The sequence below is a fragment of the Anomaloglossus baeobatrachus genome, unplaced genomic scaffold (genome assembly GCF_048569485.1).
Source record: "Anomaloglossus baeobatrachus isolate aAnoBae1 unplaced genomic scaffold, aAnoBae1.hap1 Scaffold_4477, whole genome shotgun sequence".
Lineage (NCBI taxonomy): Eukaryota > Metazoa > Chordata > Amphibia > Anura > Aromobatidae > Anomaloglossus > Anomaloglossus baeobatrachus.
Window position 1 is genome coordinate 17,867 of NW_027443814.1, and position 16,789 is coordinate 34,655.

Sequence of the window (16,789 nt, forward strand, 5' to 3'; positions counted from 1 at the left end):
CTTCCCAGCCCCCAAACCCTGCCCTCTGTACCTTTCTCACCACCCGCTTCCCTTCTCCTGTCATCCCCCTACCACCCGGGAAAAAAAGAGATTGCCCCCTCCTTCCACTAGCCCACCCTCCCACCCAAAGAACAACTTCTTCTGCGCAGCTTGTTTTCTAGGCAGCAGCGCTATTGTGATGTCATCGGGGGGCATTGTGACAAGCCGCCAGTGTTCCGTCTCTTCATGTTGTGCACAGTTCAAACGGAAAATACATCAACAGGCAGACTACAGAAAAGCTTACTATCAAAGGTTAGAGGGGGGCTTTCTCAGAGGGCTTTTTACAGTTTTTCTATTCCCAATTAGCCGTTTAAGTGTACTTATTGAAAGTAGTAATTCTTTCATAGGCCGCCCTTTCTTAGTATTTGACGTTCCTTATATTGCGGTATGAGGCTTCGCAGTAGGTTGCAAACATTCATCACCCATGACTGTCCCCAATTGAGCTCAGAAGCTCAATGTCTATCATGACCTCTCTTTTAGAATGTCCAAGAGCAAGCAAACTATTCCTCCAGGAGAGGGCGCCAACAGACTACTAAAGAGATCATCATTACTCAAAGAAAACCCCAAAAACCAATGCATGATAGGAATAAACAGGTAACTTTCTTTGGAGTGGAAGCGGAGAGATCGCACCAGATGCCAATTCTAGATGTTATCACACCTGTGGTCACTGCAGCAGCAGGTGAATCCACTTTGTCCAAAAGGGATCTATTCCATTCAATTGCAAATGATCTAGATAAGACAGAGAACTGCAGCACGGGGACATAGCCGAGTTGGTCAGGTTGAGTGGTGATGAGTTTGCTATTTGGATGAATAAAGAAAGTCAAAAGTGTGAAAGATAAAAAACAAAAGGAGGAAGTGTGAAAAGTGAATGGGCCAAATTGAGGTGCATATGAAGACGTATGCTTTCTTCCAATTCATTAAATCGGGCTAATATGAATCAGGTGAATTGAGTTCTGCTTTTGGAAACTGGGTTAAGAAGGGGTGCACCGTTCCTGGAGGTACTGCAATACCAGGTCAATGCGTGGAGTGGACAGAGCAAGCTCTTTTTCCATCTCCCTGTTCTAAAAATCCATTTAATATATGGTCCCCAGATAGGGGACGTATCAGATATTAAACTGATAAGAACAGATACTACACTTGATCTTAGCCAAAAGGCCGAGAAGCGATAACCAGAATTGGTTTGGGCCTCGAGTGGCACCCTGGCCTATGCCGGACACATCTTAGGGAGAGAGAGCGAGAGGGAGACAAACCCACGCCTACACAAGACATTTTGTCACCCAAGCCAACCCTTGAAAAGGCTGCTTTGCAGAGCCAAAACAAGAAGAATGGTGCGTTTTGCAGCCGCCGCCCACTGCAATGAATCTGAATAACTCCTCCTTTAGGGCGCAAGCAACTCCCCTCCCCCTTGCAGTCTTTCCAATTCACGATACAAAAAGACGGACAGGACAGGTTGCCTGACTTTCCGTCACTGCCACCCTTTGCCATCCTTACCCGTAGAAAGCCCTTTCATCATCCCCAAACCCTAATCTTTTCCCTTTCCTTCCCAGCCCCCAAACCCTGCCCTCTGTACCTTTCTCACCACCCGCTTCCCTTCTCCTGTCATCCCCCTACCACCCGGGAAAAAAAGAGATTGCCCCCTCCTTCCACTAGCCCACCCTCCCACCCAAAGAACAACTTCTTCTGCGCAGCTTGTTTTCTAGGCAGCAGCGCTATTGTGATGTCATCGGGGGGCATTGTGACAAGCCGCCAGTGTTCCGTCTCTTCATGTTGTGCACAGTTCAAACGGAAAATACATCAACAGGCAGACTACAGAAAAGCTTACTATCAAAGGTTAGAGGGGGGCTTTCTCAGAGGGCTTTTTACAGTTTTTCTATTCCCAATTAGCCGTTTAAGTGTACTTATTGAAAGTAGTAATTCTTTCATAGGCCGCCCTTTCTTAGTATTTGACGTTCCTTATATTGCGGTATGAGGCTTCGCAGTAGGTTGCAAACATTCATCACCCATGACTGTCCCCAATTGAGCTCAGAAGCTCAATGTCTATCATGACCTCTCTTTTAGAATGTCCAAGAGCAAGCAAACTATTCCTCCAGGAGAGGGCGCCAACAGACTACTAAAGAGATCATCATTACTCAAAGAAAACCCCAAAAACCAATGCATGATAGGAATAAACAGGTAACTTTCTTTGGAGTGGAAGCGGAGAGATCGCACCAGATGCCAATTCTAGATGTTATCACACCTGTGGTCACTGCAGCAGCAGGTGAATCCACTTTGTCCAAAAGGGATCTATTCCATTCAATTGCAAATGATCTAGATAAGACAGAGAACTGCAGCACGGGGACATAGCCGAGTTGGTCAGGTTGAGTGGTGATGAGTTTGCTATTTGGATGAATAAAGAAAGTCAAAAGTGTGAAAGATAAAAAACAAAAGGAGGAAGTGTGAAAAGTGAATGGGCCAAATTGAGGTGCATATGAAGACGTATGCTTTCTTCCAATTCATTAAATCGGGCTAATATGAATCAGGTGAATTGAGTTCTGCTTTTGGAAACTGGGTTAAGAAGGGGTGCACCGTTCCTGGAGGTACTGCAATACCAGGTCAATGCGTGGAGTGGACAGAGCAAGCTCTTTTTCCATCTCCCTGTTCTAAAAATCCATTTAATATATGGTCCCCAGATAGGGGACGTATCAGATATTAAACTGATAAGAACAGATTTTTTTGATTTAACAGCATCTTTATTATCATGCACTACTCACAAAAAGGTAACAAACCGTGTACAGTGCCGCAGCCCCGTACACACAGAAATATACAATCCTTCTTACATAGCCATAGAGTACGACGCACTAAACTATACATCACGCTCCTATGCTTATCCATAACACTCAAGCTGAAAGAAAAAGTTAGACAATAAATAACGACGAACCGGCGATTGGGGGATGGGGGTAGGGGAAAATGGGGATAGGGTGGGGAAATCACAGGCCCGAAGCTTTATTGAAAGACGCACATAACGGGAAAAGGAGGGAGGGGGCATGGAAGAGGTCTAAACCTCCTCCTCGGCGCTGTCGTCCGGACTGTCCATGATGGAATAGTCTCTGAGCAGGCTGTGGATCAGCCTGCGGCAATCCTGGATAGACATCCTCTCCCTCTTCAAGATGAGCCGGTTCCTGGCGACCCAAATAGCGTCCTTAAAGCAGTTCATAAGGCGCCAAGCCTCCTGGATGGCTCCAACGGTGTGAGTCCCAGGGAAGAGTCCATAAAGTACGGAATGGTACGATAGGCTCCCTCTGGGGACGGAGTTCCTCAGGTCATCCTCCAGGGCAACCAACAGGCGCTGTGCGAAACGGCAGTCCCAAAAGGCGTGCAGCGATGTTTCCTCCACGAAGGGGCACCTTGGGCAGTACCGGGTTTTGCACAGGTTCCGGGCGTGCACTACACTTGATCTTAGCCAAAAGGCCGAGAAGCGATAACCAGAATTGGTTTGGGCCTCGAGTGGCACCCTGGCCTATGCCGGACACATCTTAGGGAGAGAGAGCGAGAGGGAGACAAACCCACGCCTACACAAGACATTTTGTCACCCAAGCCAACACTTGAAAAGGCTGCTTTGCAGAGCCAAAACAAGAAGAATGGTGCGTTTTGCAGCCGCCGCCCACTGCAATGAATCTGAATAACTCCTCCTTTAGGGCGCAAGCAACTCCCCTCCCCCTTGCAGTCTTTCCAATTCACGATACAAAAAGACGGACAGGACAGGTTGCCTGACTTTCCGTCACTGCCACCCTTTGCCATCCTTACCCGTAGAAAGCCCTTTCATCATCCCCAAACCCTAATCTTTTCCCTTTCCTTCCCAGCCCCCAAACCCTGCCCTCTGTACCTTTCTCACCACCCGCTTCCCTTCTCCTGTCATCCCCCTACCACCCGGGAAAAAAAGAGATTGCCCCCTCCTTCCACTAGCCCACCCTCCCACCCAAAGAACAACTTCTTCTGCGCAGCTTGTTTTCTAGGCAGCAGCGCTATTGTGATGTCATCGGGGGGCATTGTGACAAGCCGCCAGTGTTCCGTCTCTTCATGTTGTGCACAGTTCAAACGGAAAATACATCAACAGGCAGACTACAGAAAAGCTTACTATCAAAGGTTAGAGGGGGGCTTTCTCAGAGGGCTTTTTACAGTTTTTCTATTCCCAATTAGCCGTTTAAGTGTACTTATTGAAAGTAGTAATTCTTTCATAGGCCGCCCTTTCTTAGTATTTGACGTTCCTTATATTGCGGTATGAGGCTTCGCAGTAGGTTGCAAACATTCATCACCCATGACTGTCCCCAATTGAGCTCAGAAGCTCAATGTCTATCATGACCTCTCTTTTAGAATGTCCAAGAGCAAGCAAACTATTCCTCCAGGAGAGGGCGCCAACAGACTACTAAAGAGATCATCATTACTCAAAGAAAACCCCAAAAACCAATGCATGATAGGAATAAACAGGTAACTTTCTTTGGAGTGGAAGCGGAGAGATCGCACCAGATGCCAATTCTAGATGTTATCACACCTGTGGTCACTGCAGCAGCAGGTGAATCCACTTTGTCCAAAAGGGATCTATTCCATTCAATTGCAAATGATCTAGATAAGACAGAGAACTGCAGCACGGGGACATAGCCGAGTTGGTCAGGTTGAGTGGTGATGAGTTTGCTATTTGGATGAATAAAGAAAGTCAAAAGTGTGAAAGATAAAAAACAAAAGGAGGAAGTGTGAAAAGTGAATGGGCCAAATTGAGGTGCATATGAAGACGTATGCTTTCTTCCAATTCATTAAATCGGGCTAATATGAATCAGGTGAATTGAGTTCTGCTTTTGGAAACTGGGTTAAGAAGGGGTGCACCGTTCCTGGAGGTACTGCAATACCAGGTCAATGCGTGGAGTGGACAGAGCAAGCTCTTTTTCCATCTCCCTGTTCTAAAAATCCATTTAATATATGGTCCCCAGATAGGGGACGTATCAGATATTAAACTGATAAGAACAGATACTACACTTGATCTTAGCCAAAAGGCCGAGAAGCGATAACCAGAATTGGTTTGGGCCTCGAGTGGCACCCTGGCCTATGCCGGACACATCTTAGGGAGAGAGAGCGAGAGGGAGACAAACCCACGCCTACACAAGACATTTTGTCACCCAAGCCAACCCTTGAAAAGGCTGCTTTGCAGAGCCAAAACAAGAAGAATGGTGCGTTTTGCAGCCGCCGCCCACTGCAATGAATCTGAATAACTCCTCCTTTAGGGCGCAAGCAACTCCCCTCCCCCTTGCAGTCTTTCCAATTCACGATACAAAAAGACGGACAGGACAGGTTGCCTGACTTTCCGTCACTGCCACCCTTTGCCATCCTTACCCGTAGAAAGCCCTTTCATCATCCCCAAACCCTAATCTTTTCCCTTTCCTTCCCAGCCCCCAAACCCTGCCCTCTGTACCTTTCTCACCACCCGCTTCCCTTCTCCTGTCATCCCCCTACCACCCGGGAAAAAAAGAGATTGCCCCCTCCTTCCACTAGCCCACCCTCCCACCCAAAGAACAACTTCTTCTGCGCAGCTTGTTTTCTAGGCAGCAGCGCTATTGTGATGTCATCGGGGGGCATTGTGACAAGCCGCCAGTGTTCCGTCTCTTCATGTTGTGCACAGTTCAAACGGAAAATACATCAACAGGCAGACTACAGAAAAGCTTACTATCAAAGGTTAGAGGGGGGCTTTCTCAGAGGGCTTTTTACAGTTTTTCTATTCCCAATTAGCCGTTTAAGTGTACTTATTGAAAGTAGTAATTCTTTCATAGGCCGCCCTTTCTTAGTATTTGACGTTCCTTATATTGCGGTATGAGGCTTCGCAGTAGGTTGCAAACATTCATCACCCATGACTGTCCCCAATTGAGCTCAGAAGCTCAATGTCTATCATGACCTCTCTTTTAGAATGTCCAAGAGCAAGCAAACTATTCCTCCAGGAGAGGGCGCCAACAGACTACTAAAGAGATCATCATTACTCAAAGAAAACCCCAAAAACCAATGCATGATAGGAATAAACAGGTAACTTTCTTTGGAGTGGAAGCGGAGAGATCGCACCAGATGCCAATTCTAGATGTTATCACACCTGTGGTCACTGCAGCAGCAGGTGAATCCACTTTGTCCAAAAGGGATCTATTCCATTCAATTGCAAATGATCTAGATAAGACAGAGAACTGCAGCACGGGGACATAGCCGAGTTGGTCAGGTTGAGTGGTGATGAGTTTGCTATTTGGATGAATAAAGAAAGTCAAAAGTGTGAAAGATAAAAAACAAAAGGAGGAAGTGTGAAAAGTGAATGGGCCAAATTGAGGTGCATATGAAGACGTATGCTTTCTTCCAATTCATTAAATCGGGCTAATATGAATCAGGTGAATTGAGTTCTGCTTTTGGAAACTGGGTTAAGAAGGGGTGCACCGTTCCTGGAGGTACTGCAATACCAGGTCAATGCGTGGAGTGGACAGAGCAAGCTCTTTTTCCATCTCCCTGTTCTAAAAATCCATTTAATATATGGTCCCCAGATAGGGGACGTATCAGATATTAAACTGATAAGAACAGATACTACACTTGATCTTAGCCAAAAGGCCGAGAAGCGATAACCAGAATTGGTTTGGGCCTCGAGTGGCACCCTGGCCTATGCCGGACACATCTTAGGGAGAGAGAGCGAGAGGGAGACAAACCCACGCCTACACAAGACATTTTGTCACCCAAGCCAACCCTTGAAAAGGCTGCTTTGCAGAGCCAAAACAAGAAGAATGGTGCGTTTTGCAGCCGCCGCCCACTGCAATGAATCTGAATAACTCCTCCTTTAGGGCGCAAGCAACTCCCCTCCCCCTTGCAGTCTTTCCAATTCACGATACAAAAAGACGGACAGGACAGGTTGCCTGACTTTCCGTCACTGCCACCCTTTGCCATCCTTACCCGTAGAAAGCCCTTTCATCATCCCCAAACCCTAATCTTTTCCCTTTCCTTCCCAGCCCCCAAACCCTGCCCTCTGTACCTTTCTCACCACCCGCTTCCCTTCTCCTGTCATCCCCCTACCACCCGGGAAAAAAAGAGATTGCCCCCTCCTTCCACTAGCCCACCCTCCCACCCAAAGAACAACTTCTTCTGCGCAGCTTGTTTTCTAGGCAGCAGCGCTATTGTGATGTCATCGGGGGGCATTGTGACAAGCCGCCAGTGTTCCGTCTCTTCATGTTGTGCACAGTTCAAACGGAAAATACATCAACAGGCAGACTACAGAAAAGCTTACTATCAAAGGTTAGAGGGGGGCTTTCTCAGAGGGCTTTTTACAGTTTTTCTATTCCCAATTAGCCGTTTAAGTGTACTTATTGAAAGTAGTAATTCTTTCATAGGCCGCCCTTTCTTAGTATTTGACGTTCCTTATATTGCGGTATGAGGCTTCGCAGTAGGTTGCAAACATTCATCACCCATGACTGTCCCCAATTGAGCTCAGAAGCTCAATGTCTATCATGACCTCTCTTTTAGAATGTCCAAGAGCAAGCAAACTATTCCTCCAGGAGAGGGCGCCAACAGACTACTAAAGAGATCATCATTACTCAAAGAAAACCCCAAAAACCAATGCATGATAGGAATAAACAGGTAACTTTCTTTGGAGTGGAAGCGGAGAGATCGCACCAGATGCCAATTCTAGATGTTATCACACCTGTGGTCACTGCAGCAGCAGGTGAATCCACTTTGTCCAAAAGGGATCTATTCCATTCAATTGCAAATGATCTAGATAAGACAGAGAACTGCAGCACGGGGACATAGCCGAGTTGGTCAGGTTGAGTGGTGATGAGTTTGCTATTTGGATGAATAAAGAAAGTCAAAAGTGTGAAAGATAAAAAACAAAAGGAGGAAGTGTGAAAAGTGAATGGGCCAAATTGAGGTGCATATGAAGACGTATGCTTTCTTCCAATTCATTAAATCGGGCTAATATGAATCAGGTGAATTGAGTTCTGCTTTTGGAAACTGGGTTAAGAAGGGGTGCACCGTTCCTGGAGGTACTGCAATACCAGGTCAATGCGTGGAGTGGACAGAGCAAGCTCTTTTTCCATCTCCCTGTTCTAAAAATCCATTTAATATATGGTCCCCAGATAGGGGACGTATCAGATATTAAACTGATAAGAACAGATACTACACTTGATCTTAGCCAAAAGGCCGAGAAGCGATAACCAGAATTGGTTTGGGCCTCGAGTGGCACCCTGGCCTATGCCGGACACATCTTAGGGAGAGAGAGCGAGAGGGAGACAAACCCACGCCTACACAAGACATTTTGTCACCCAAGCCAACCCTTGAAAAGGCTGCTTTGCAGAGCCAAAACAAGAAGAATGGTGCGTTTTGCAGCCGCCGCCCACTGCAATGAATCTGAATAACTCCTCCTTTAGGGCGCAAGCAACTCCCCTCCCCCTTGCAGTCTTTCCAATTCACGATACAAAAAGACGGACAGGACAGGTTGCCTGACTTTCCGTCACTGCCACCCTTTGCCATCCTTACCCGTAGAAAGCCCTTTCATCATCCCCAAACCCTAATCTTTTCCCTTTCCTTCCCAGCCCCCAAACCCTGCCCTCTGTACCTTTCTCACCACCCGCTTCCCTTCTCCTGTCATCCCCCTACCACCCGGGAAAAAAAGAGATTGCCCCCTCCTTCCACTAGCCCACCCTCCCACCCAAAGAACAACTTCTTCTGCGCAGCTTGTTTTCTAGGCAGCAGCGCTATTGTGATGTCATCGGGGGGCATTGTGACAAGCCGCCAGTGTTCCGTCTCTTCATGTTGTGCACAGTTCAAACGGAAAATACATCAACAGGCAGACTACAGAAAAGCTTACTATCAAAGGTTAGAGGGGGGCTTTCTCAGAGGGCTTTTTACAGTTTTTCTATTCCCAATTAGCCGTTTAAGTGTACTTATTGAAAGTAGTAATTCTTTCATAGGCCGCCCTTTCTTAGTATTTGACGTTCCTTATATTGCGGTATGAGGCTTCGCAGTAGGTTGCAAACATTCATCACCCATGACTGTCCCCAATTGAGCTCAGAAGCTCAATGTCTATCATGACCTCTCTTTTAGAATGTCCAAGAGCAAGCAAACTATTCCTCCAGGAGAGGGCGCCAACAGACTACTAAAGAGATCATCATTACTCAAAGAAAACCCCAAAAACCAATGCATGATAGGAATAAACAGGTAACTTTCTTTGGAGTGGAAGCGGAGAGATCGCACCAGATGCCAATTCTAGATGTTATCACACCTGTGGTCACTGCAGCAGCAGGTGAATCCCCTTTGTCCAAAAGGGATCTATTCCATTCAATTGCAAATGATCTAGATAAGACAGAGAACTGCAGCACGGGGACATAGCCGAGTTGGTCAGGTTGAGTGGTGATGAGTTTGCTATTTGGATGAATAAAGAAAGTCAAAAGTGTGAAAGATAAAAAACAAAAGGAGGAAGTGTGAAAAGTGAATGGGCCAAATTGAGGTGCATATGAAGACGTATGCTTTCTTCCAATTCATTAAATCGGGCTAATATGAATCAGGTGAATTGAGTTCTGCTTTTGGAAACTGGGTTAAGAAGGGGTGCACCGTTCCTGGAGGTACTGCAATACCAGGTCAATGCGTGGAGTGGACAGAGCAAGCTCTTTTTCCATCTCCCTGTTCTAAAAATCCATTTAATATATGGTCCCCAGATAGGGGACGTATCAGATATTAAACTGATAAGAACAGATACTACACTTGATCTTAGCCAAAAGGCCGAGAAGCGATAACCAGAATTGGTTTGGGCCTCGAGTGGCACCCTGGCCTATGCCGGACACATCTTAGGGAGAGAGAGCGAGAGGGAGACAAACCCACGCCTACACAAGACATTTTGTCACCCAAGCCAACCCTTGAAAAGGCTGCTTTGCAGAGCCAAAACAAGAAGAATGGTGCGTTTTGCAGCCGCCGCCCACTGCAATGAATCTGAATAACTCCTCCTTTAGGGCGCAAGCAACTCCCCTCCCCCTTGCAGTCTTTCCAATTCACGATACAAAAAGACGGACAGGACAGGTTGCCTGACTTTCCGTCACTGCCACCCTTTGCCATCCTTACCCGTAGAAAGCCCTTTCATCATCCCCAAACCCTAATCTTTTCCCTTTCCTTCCCAGCCCCCAAACCCTGCCCTCTGTACCTTTCTCACCACCCGCTTCCCTTCTCCTGTCATCCCCCTACCACCCGGGAAAAAAAGAGATTGCCCCCTCCTTCCACTAGCCCACCCTCCCACCCAAAGAACAACTTCTTCTGCGCAGCTTGTTTTCTAGGCAGCAGCGCTATTGTGATGTCATCGGGGGGCATTGTGACAAGCCGCCAGTGTTCCGTCTCTTCATGTTGTGCACAGTTCAAACGGAAAATACATCAACAGGCAGACTACAGAAAAGCTTACTATCAAAGGTTAGAGGGGGGCTTTCTCAGAGGGCTTTTTACAGTTTTTCTATTCCCAATTAGCCGTTTAAGTGTACTTATTGAAAGTAGTAATTCTTTCATAGGCCGCCCTTTCTTAGTATTTGACGTTCCTTATATTGCGGTATGAGGCTTCGCAGTAGGTTGCAAACATTCATCACCCATGACTGTCCCCAATTGAGCTCAGAAGCTCAATGTCTATCATGACCTCTCTTTTAGAATGTCCAAGAGCAAGCAAACTATTCCTCCAGGAGAGGGCGCCAACAGACTACTAAAGAGATCATCATTACTCAAAGAAAACCCCAAAAACCAATGCATGATAGGAATAAACAGGTAACTTTCTTTGGAGTGGAAGCGGAGAGATCGCACCAGATGCCAATTCTAGATGTTATCACACCTGTGGTCACTGCAGCAGCAGGTGAATCCACTTTGTCCAAAAGGGATCTATTCCATTCAATTGCAAATGATCTAGATAAGACAGAGAACTGCAGCACGGGGACATAGCCGAGTTGGTCAGGTTGAGTGGTGATGAGTTTGCTATTTGGATGAATAAAGAAAGTCAAAAGTGTGAAAGATAAAAAACAAAAGGAGGAAGTGTGAAAAGTGAATGGGCCAAATTGAGGTGCATATGAAGACGTATGCTTTCTTCCAATTCATTAAATCGGGCTAATATGAATCAGGTGAATTGAGTTCTGCTTTTGGAAACTGGGTTAAGAAGGGGTGCACCGTTCCTGGAGGTACTGCAATACCAGGTCAATGCGTGGAGTGGACAGAGCAAGCTCTTTTTCCATCTCCCTGTTCTAAAAATCCATTTAATATATGGTCCCCAGATAGGGGACGTATCAGATATTAAACTGATAAGAACAGATACTACACTTGATCTTAGCCAAAAGGCCGAGAAGCGATAACCAGAATTGGTTTGGGCCTCGAGTGGCACCCTGGCCTATGCCGGACACATCTTAGGGAGAGAGAGCGAGAGGGAGACAAACCCACGCCTACACAAGACATTTTGTCACCCAAGCCAACCCTTGAAAAGGCTGCTTTGCAGAGCCAAAACAAGAAGAATGGTGCGTTTTGCAGCCGCCGCCCACTGCAATGAATCTGAATAACTCCTCCTTTAGGGCGCAAGCAACTCCCCTCCCCCTTGCAGTCTTTCCAATTCACGATACAAAAAGACGGACAGGACAGGTTGCCTGACTTTCCGTCACTGCCACCCTTTGCCATCCTTACCCGTAGAAAGCCCTTTCATCATCCCCAAACCCTAATCTTTTCCCTTTCCTTCCCAGCCCCCAAACCCTGCCCTCTGTACCTTTCTCACCACCCGCTTCCCTTCTCCTGTCATCCCCCTACCACCCGGGAAAAAAAGAGATTGCCCCCTCCTTCCACTAGCCCACCCTCCCACCCAAAGAACAACTTCTTCTGCGCAGCTTGTTTTCTAGGCAGCAGCGCTATTGTGATGTCATCGGGGGGCATTGTGACAAGCCGCCAGTGTTCCGTCTCTTCATGTTGTGCACAGTTCAAACGGAAAATACATCAACAGGCAGACTACAGAAAAGCTTACTATCAAAGGTTAGAGGGGGGCTTTCTCAGAGGGCTTTTTACAGTTTTTCTATTCCCAATTAGCCGTTTAAGTGTACTTATTGAAAGTAGTAATTCTTTCATAGGCCGCCCTTTCTTAGTATTTGACGTTCCTTATATTGCGGTATGAGGCTTCGCAGTAGGTTGCAAACATTCATCACCCATGACTGTCCCCAATTGAGCTCAGAAGCTCAATGTCTATCATGACCTCTCTTTTAGAATGTCCAAGAGCAAGCAAACTATTCCTCCAGGAGAGGGCGCCAACAGACTACTAAAGAGATCATCATTACTCAAAGAAAACCCCAAAAACCAATGCATGATAGGAATAAACAGGTAACTTTCTTTGGAGTGGAAGCGGAGAGATCGCACCAGATGCCAATTCTAGATGTTATCACACCTGTGGTCACTGCAGCAGCAGGTGAATCCACTTTGTCCAAAAGGGATCTATTCCATTCAATTGCAAATGATCTAGATAAGACAGAGAACTGCAGCACGGGGACATAGCCGAGTTGGTCAGGTTGAGTGGTGATGAGTTTGCTATTTGGATGAATAAAGAAAGTCAAAAGTGTGAAAGATAAAAAACAAAAGGAGGAAGTGTGAAAAGTGAATGGGCCAAATTGAGGTGCATATGAAGACGTATGCTTTCTTCCAATTCATTAAATCGGGCTAATATGAATCAGGTGAATTGAGTTCTGCTTTTGGAAACTGGGTTAAGAAGGGGTGCACCGTTCCTGGAGGTACTGCAATACCAGGTCAATGCGTGGAGTGGACAGAGCAAGCTCTTTTTCCATCTCCCTGTTCTAAAAATCCATTTAATATATGGTCCCCAGATAGGGGACGTATCAGATATTAAACTGATAAGAACAGATACTACACTTGATCTTAGCCAAAAGGCCGAGAAGCGATAACCAGAATTGGTTTGGGCCTCGAGTGGCACCCTGGCCTATGCCGGACACATCTTAGGGAGAGAGAGCGAGAGGGAGACAAACCCACGCCTACACAAGACATTTTGTCACCCAAGCCAACCCTTGAAAAGGCTGCTTTGCAGAGCCAAAACAAGAAGAATGGTGCGTTTTGCAGCCGCCGCCCACTGCAATGAATCTGAATAACTCCTCCTTTAGGGCGCAAGCAACTCCCCTCCCCCTTGCAGTCTTTCCAATTCACGATACAAAAAGACGGACAGGACAGGTTGCCTGACTTTCCGTCACTGCCACCCTTTGCCATCCTTACCCGTAGAAAGCCCTTTCATCATCCCCAAACCCTAATCTTTTCCCTTTCCTTCCCAGCCCCCAAACCCTGCCCTCTGTACCTTTCTCACCACCCGCTTCCCTTCTCCTGTCATCCCCCTACCACCCGGGAAAAAAAGAGATTGCCCCCTCCTTCCACTAGCCCACCCTCCCACCCAAAGAACAACTTCTTCTGCGCAGCTTGTTTTCTAGGCAGCAGCGCTATTGTGATGTCATCGGGGGGCATTGTGACAAGCCGCCAGTGTTCCGTCTCTTCATGTTGTGCACAGTTCAAACGGAAAATACATCAACAGGCAGACTACAGAAAAGCTTACTATCAAAGGTTAGAGGGGGGCTTTCTCAGAGGGCTTTTTACAGTTTTTCTATTCCCAATTAGCCGTTTAAGTGTACTTATTGAAAGTAGTAATTCTTTCATAGGCCGCCCTTTCTTAGTATTTGACGTTCCTTATATTGCGGTATGAGGCTTCGCAGTAGGTTGCAAACATTCATCACCCATGACTGTCCCCAATTGAGCTCAGAAGCTCAATGTCTATCATGACCTCTCTTTTAGAATGTCCAAGAGCAAGCAAACTATTCCTCCAGGAGAGGGCGCCAACAGACTACTAAAGAGATCATCATTACTCAAAGAAAACCCCAAAAACCAATGCATGATAGGAATAAACAGGTAACTTTCTTTGGAGTGGAAGCGGAGAGATCGCACCAGATGCCAATTCTAGATGTTATCACACCTGTGGTCACTGCAGCAGCAGGTGAATCCACTTTGTCCAAAAGGGATCTATTCCATTCAATTGCAAATGATCTAGATAAGACAGAGAACTGCAGCACGGGGACATAGCCGAGTTGGTCAGGTTGAGTGGTGATGAGTTTGCTATTTGGATGAATAAAGAAAGTCAAAAGTGTGAAAGATAAAAAACAAAAGGAGGAAGTGTGAAAAGTGAATGGGCCAAATTGAGGTGCATATGAAGACGTATGCTTTCTTCCAATTCATTAAATCGGGCTAATATGAATCAGGTGAATTGAGTTCTGCTTTTGGAAACTGGGTTAAGAAGGGGTGCACCGTTCCTGGAGGTACTGCAATACCAGGTCAATGCGTGGAGTGGACAGAGCAAGCTCTTTTTCCATCTCCCTGTTCTAAAAATCCATTTAATATATGGTCCCCAGATAGGGGACGTATCAGATATTAAACTGATAAGAACAGATACTACACTTGATCTTAGCCAAAAGGCCGAGAAGCGATAACCAGAATTGGTTTGGGCCTCGAGTGGCACCCTGGCCTATGCCGGACACATCTTAGGGAGAGAGAGCGAGAGGGAGACAAACCCACGCCTACACAAGACATTTTGTCACCCAAGCCAACCCTTGAAAAGGCTGCTTTGCAGAGCCAAAACAAGAAGAATGGTGCGTTTTGCAGCCGCCGCCGCCCACTGCAATGAATCTGAATAACTCCTCCTTTAGGGCGCAAGCAACTCCCCTCCCCCTTGCAGTCTTTCCAATTCACGATACAAAAAGACGGACAGGACAGGTTGCCTGACTTTCCGTCACTGCCACCCTTTGCCATCCTTACCCGTAGAAAGCCCTTTCATCATCCCCAAACCCTAATCTTTTCCCTTTCCTTCCCAGCCCCCAAACCCTGCCCTCTGTACCTTTCTCACCACCCGCTTCCCTTCTCCTGTCATCCCCCTACCACCCGGGAAAAAAAGAGATTGCCCCCTCCTTCCACTAGCCCACCCTCCCACCCAAAGAACAACTTCTTCTGCGCAGCTTGTTTTCTAGGCAGCAGCGCTATTGTGATGTCATCGGGGGGCATTGTGACAAGCCGCCAGTGTTCCGTCTCTTCATGTTGTGCACAGTTCAAACGGAAAATACATCAACAGGCAGACTACAGAAAAGCTTACTATCAAAGGTTAGAGGGGGGCTTTCTCAGAGGGCTTTTTACAGTTTTTCTATTCCCAATTAGCCGTTTAAGTGTACTTATTGAAAGTAGTAATTCTTTCATAGGCCGCCCTTTCTTAGTATTTGACGTTCCTTATATTGCGGTATGAGGCTTCGCAGTAGGTTGCAAACATTCATCACCCATGACTGTCCCCAATTGAGCTCAGAAGCTCAATGTCTATCATGACCTCTCTTTTAGAATGTCCAAGAGCAAGCAAACTATTCCTCCAGGAGAGGGCGCCAACAGACTACTAAAGAGATCATCATTACTCAAAGAAAACCCCAAAAACCAATGCATGATAGGAATAAACAGGTAACTTTCTTTGGAGTGGAAGCGGAGAGATCGCACCAGATGCCAATTCTAGATGTTATCACACCTGTGGTCACTGCAGCAGCAGGTGAATCCACTTTGTCCAAAAGGGATCTATTCCATTCAATTGCAAATGATCTAGATAAGACAGAGAACTGCAGCACGGGGACATAGCCGAGTTGGTCAGGTTGAGTGGTGATGAGTTTGCTATTTGGATGAATAAAGAAAGTCAAAAGTGTGAAAGATAAAAAACAAAAGGAGGAAGTGTGAAAAGTGAATGGGCCAAATTGAGGTGCATATGAAGACGTATGCTTTCTTCCAATTCATTAAATCGGGCTAATATGAATCAGGTGAATTGAGTTCTGCTTTTGGAAACTGGGTTAAGAAGGGGTGCACCGTTCCTGGAGGTACTGCAATACCAGGTCAATGCGTGGAGTGGACAGAGCAAGCTCTTTTTCCATCTCCCTGTTCTAAAAATCCATTTAATATATGGTCCCCAGATAGGGGACGTATCAGATATTAAACTGATAAGAACAGATACTACACTTGATCTTAGCCAAAAGGCCGAGAAGCGATAACCAGAATTGGTTTGGGCCTCGAGTGGCACCCTGGCCTATGCCGGACACATCTTAGGGAGAGAGAGCGAGAGGGAGACAAACCCACGCCTACACAAGACATTTTGTCACCCAAGCCAACCCTTGAAAAGGCTGCTTTGCAGAGCCAAAACAAGAAGAATGGTGCGTTTTGCAGCCGCCGCCCACTGCAATGAATCTGAATAACTCCTCCTTTAGGGCGCAAGCAACTCCCCTCCCCCTTGCAGTCTTTCCAATTCACGATACAAAAAGACGGACAGGACAGGTTGCCTGACTTTCCGTCACTGCCACCCTTTGCCATCCTTACCCGTAGAAAGCCCTTTCATCATCCCCAAACCCTAATCTTTTCCCTTTCCTTCCCAGCCCCCAAACCCTGCCCTCTGTACCTTTCTCACCACCCGCTTCCCTTCTCCTGTCATCCCCCTACCACCCGGGAAAAAAAGAGATTGCCCCCTCCTTCCACTAGCCCACCCTCCCACCCAAAGAACAACTTCTTCTGCGCAGCTTGTTTTCTAGGCAGCAGCGCTATTGTGATGTCATCGGGGGGCATTGTGACAAGCCGCCAGTGTTCCGTCTCTTCATGTTGTGCACAGTTCAAACGGAAAATACATCAACAGGCAGACTACAGAAAAGCTTACTATCAAAGG

The 16,789-nt window shown here is 46.7% G+C and overlaps 9 non-coding genes and 1 pseudogene across 9 annotated transcripts; all 10 read right to left on the reverse strand.

Annotated features, from left to right (window-relative positions):
* Positions 1 to 1,015: 1,015 nt before the first annotated feature.
* On the reverse strand, positions 1,016 to 1,206 carry LOC142280004 (U2 spliceosomal RNA). The gene has a single exon (XR_012742379.1). It is a non-coding gene; the product is annotated as a U2 spliceosomal RNA (small nuclear RNA).
* A 1,387-nt stretch (positions 1,207 to 2,593) lies between these two features.
* Positions 2,594 to 2,799, reverse strand: LOC142280018 (U2 spliceosomal RNA; annotated as a pseudogene).
* A 2,086-nt stretch (positions 2,800 to 4,885) lies between these two features.
* LOC142280005 (U2 spliceosomal RNA) lies at positions 4,886 to 5,076 on the reverse strand. The gene has a single exon (XR_012742380.1). It is a non-coding gene; the product is annotated as a U2 spliceosomal RNA (small nuclear RNA).
* A 1,387-nt stretch (positions 5,077 to 6,463) lies between these two features.
* On the reverse strand, positions 6,464 to 6,654 carry LOC142280006 (U2 spliceosomal RNA). Its single transcript, XR_012742381.1, has one exon. It is a non-coding gene; the product is annotated as a U2 spliceosomal RNA (small nuclear RNA).
* Positions 6,655 to 8,041: 1,387 nt separating this feature from the next.
* On the reverse strand, positions 8,042 to 8,232 carry LOC142280008 (U2 spliceosomal RNA). Its single transcript, XR_012742382.1, has one exon. It is a non-coding gene; the product is annotated as a U2 spliceosomal RNA (small nuclear RNA).
* Positions 8,233 to 9,619: 1,387 nt separating this feature from the next.
* On the reverse strand, positions 9,620 to 9,810 carry LOC142280009 (U2 spliceosomal RNA). Its single transcript, XR_012742383.1, has one exon. It is a non-coding gene; the product is annotated as a U2 spliceosomal RNA (small nuclear RNA).
* A 1,387-nt stretch (positions 9,811 to 11,197) lies between these two features.
* Positions 11,198 to 11,388, reverse strand: LOC142280011 (U2 spliceosomal RNA). The gene has a single exon (XR_012742385.1). It is a non-coding gene; the product is annotated as a U2 spliceosomal RNA (small nuclear RNA).
* Positions 11,389 to 12,775: 1,387 nt separating this feature from the next.
* LOC142280012 (U2 spliceosomal RNA) lies at positions 12,776 to 12,966 on the reverse strand. Its single transcript, XR_012742386.1, has one exon. It is a non-coding gene; the product is annotated as a U2 spliceosomal RNA (small nuclear RNA).
* Positions 12,967 to 14,353: 1,387 nt separating this feature from the next.
* LOC142280014 (U2 spliceosomal RNA) lies at positions 14,354 to 14,544 on the reverse strand. Its single transcript, XR_012742387.1, has one exon. It is a non-coding gene; the product is annotated as a U2 spliceosomal RNA (small nuclear RNA).
* Positions 14,545 to 15,934: 1,390 nt separating this feature from the next.
* LOC142280015 (U2 spliceosomal RNA) lies at positions 15,935 to 16,125 on the reverse strand. Its single transcript, XR_012742388.1, has one exon. It is a non-coding gene; the product is annotated as a U2 spliceosomal RNA (small nuclear RNA).
* Between the last annotated feature and the right edge of the window lie 664 nt (positions 16,126 to 16,789).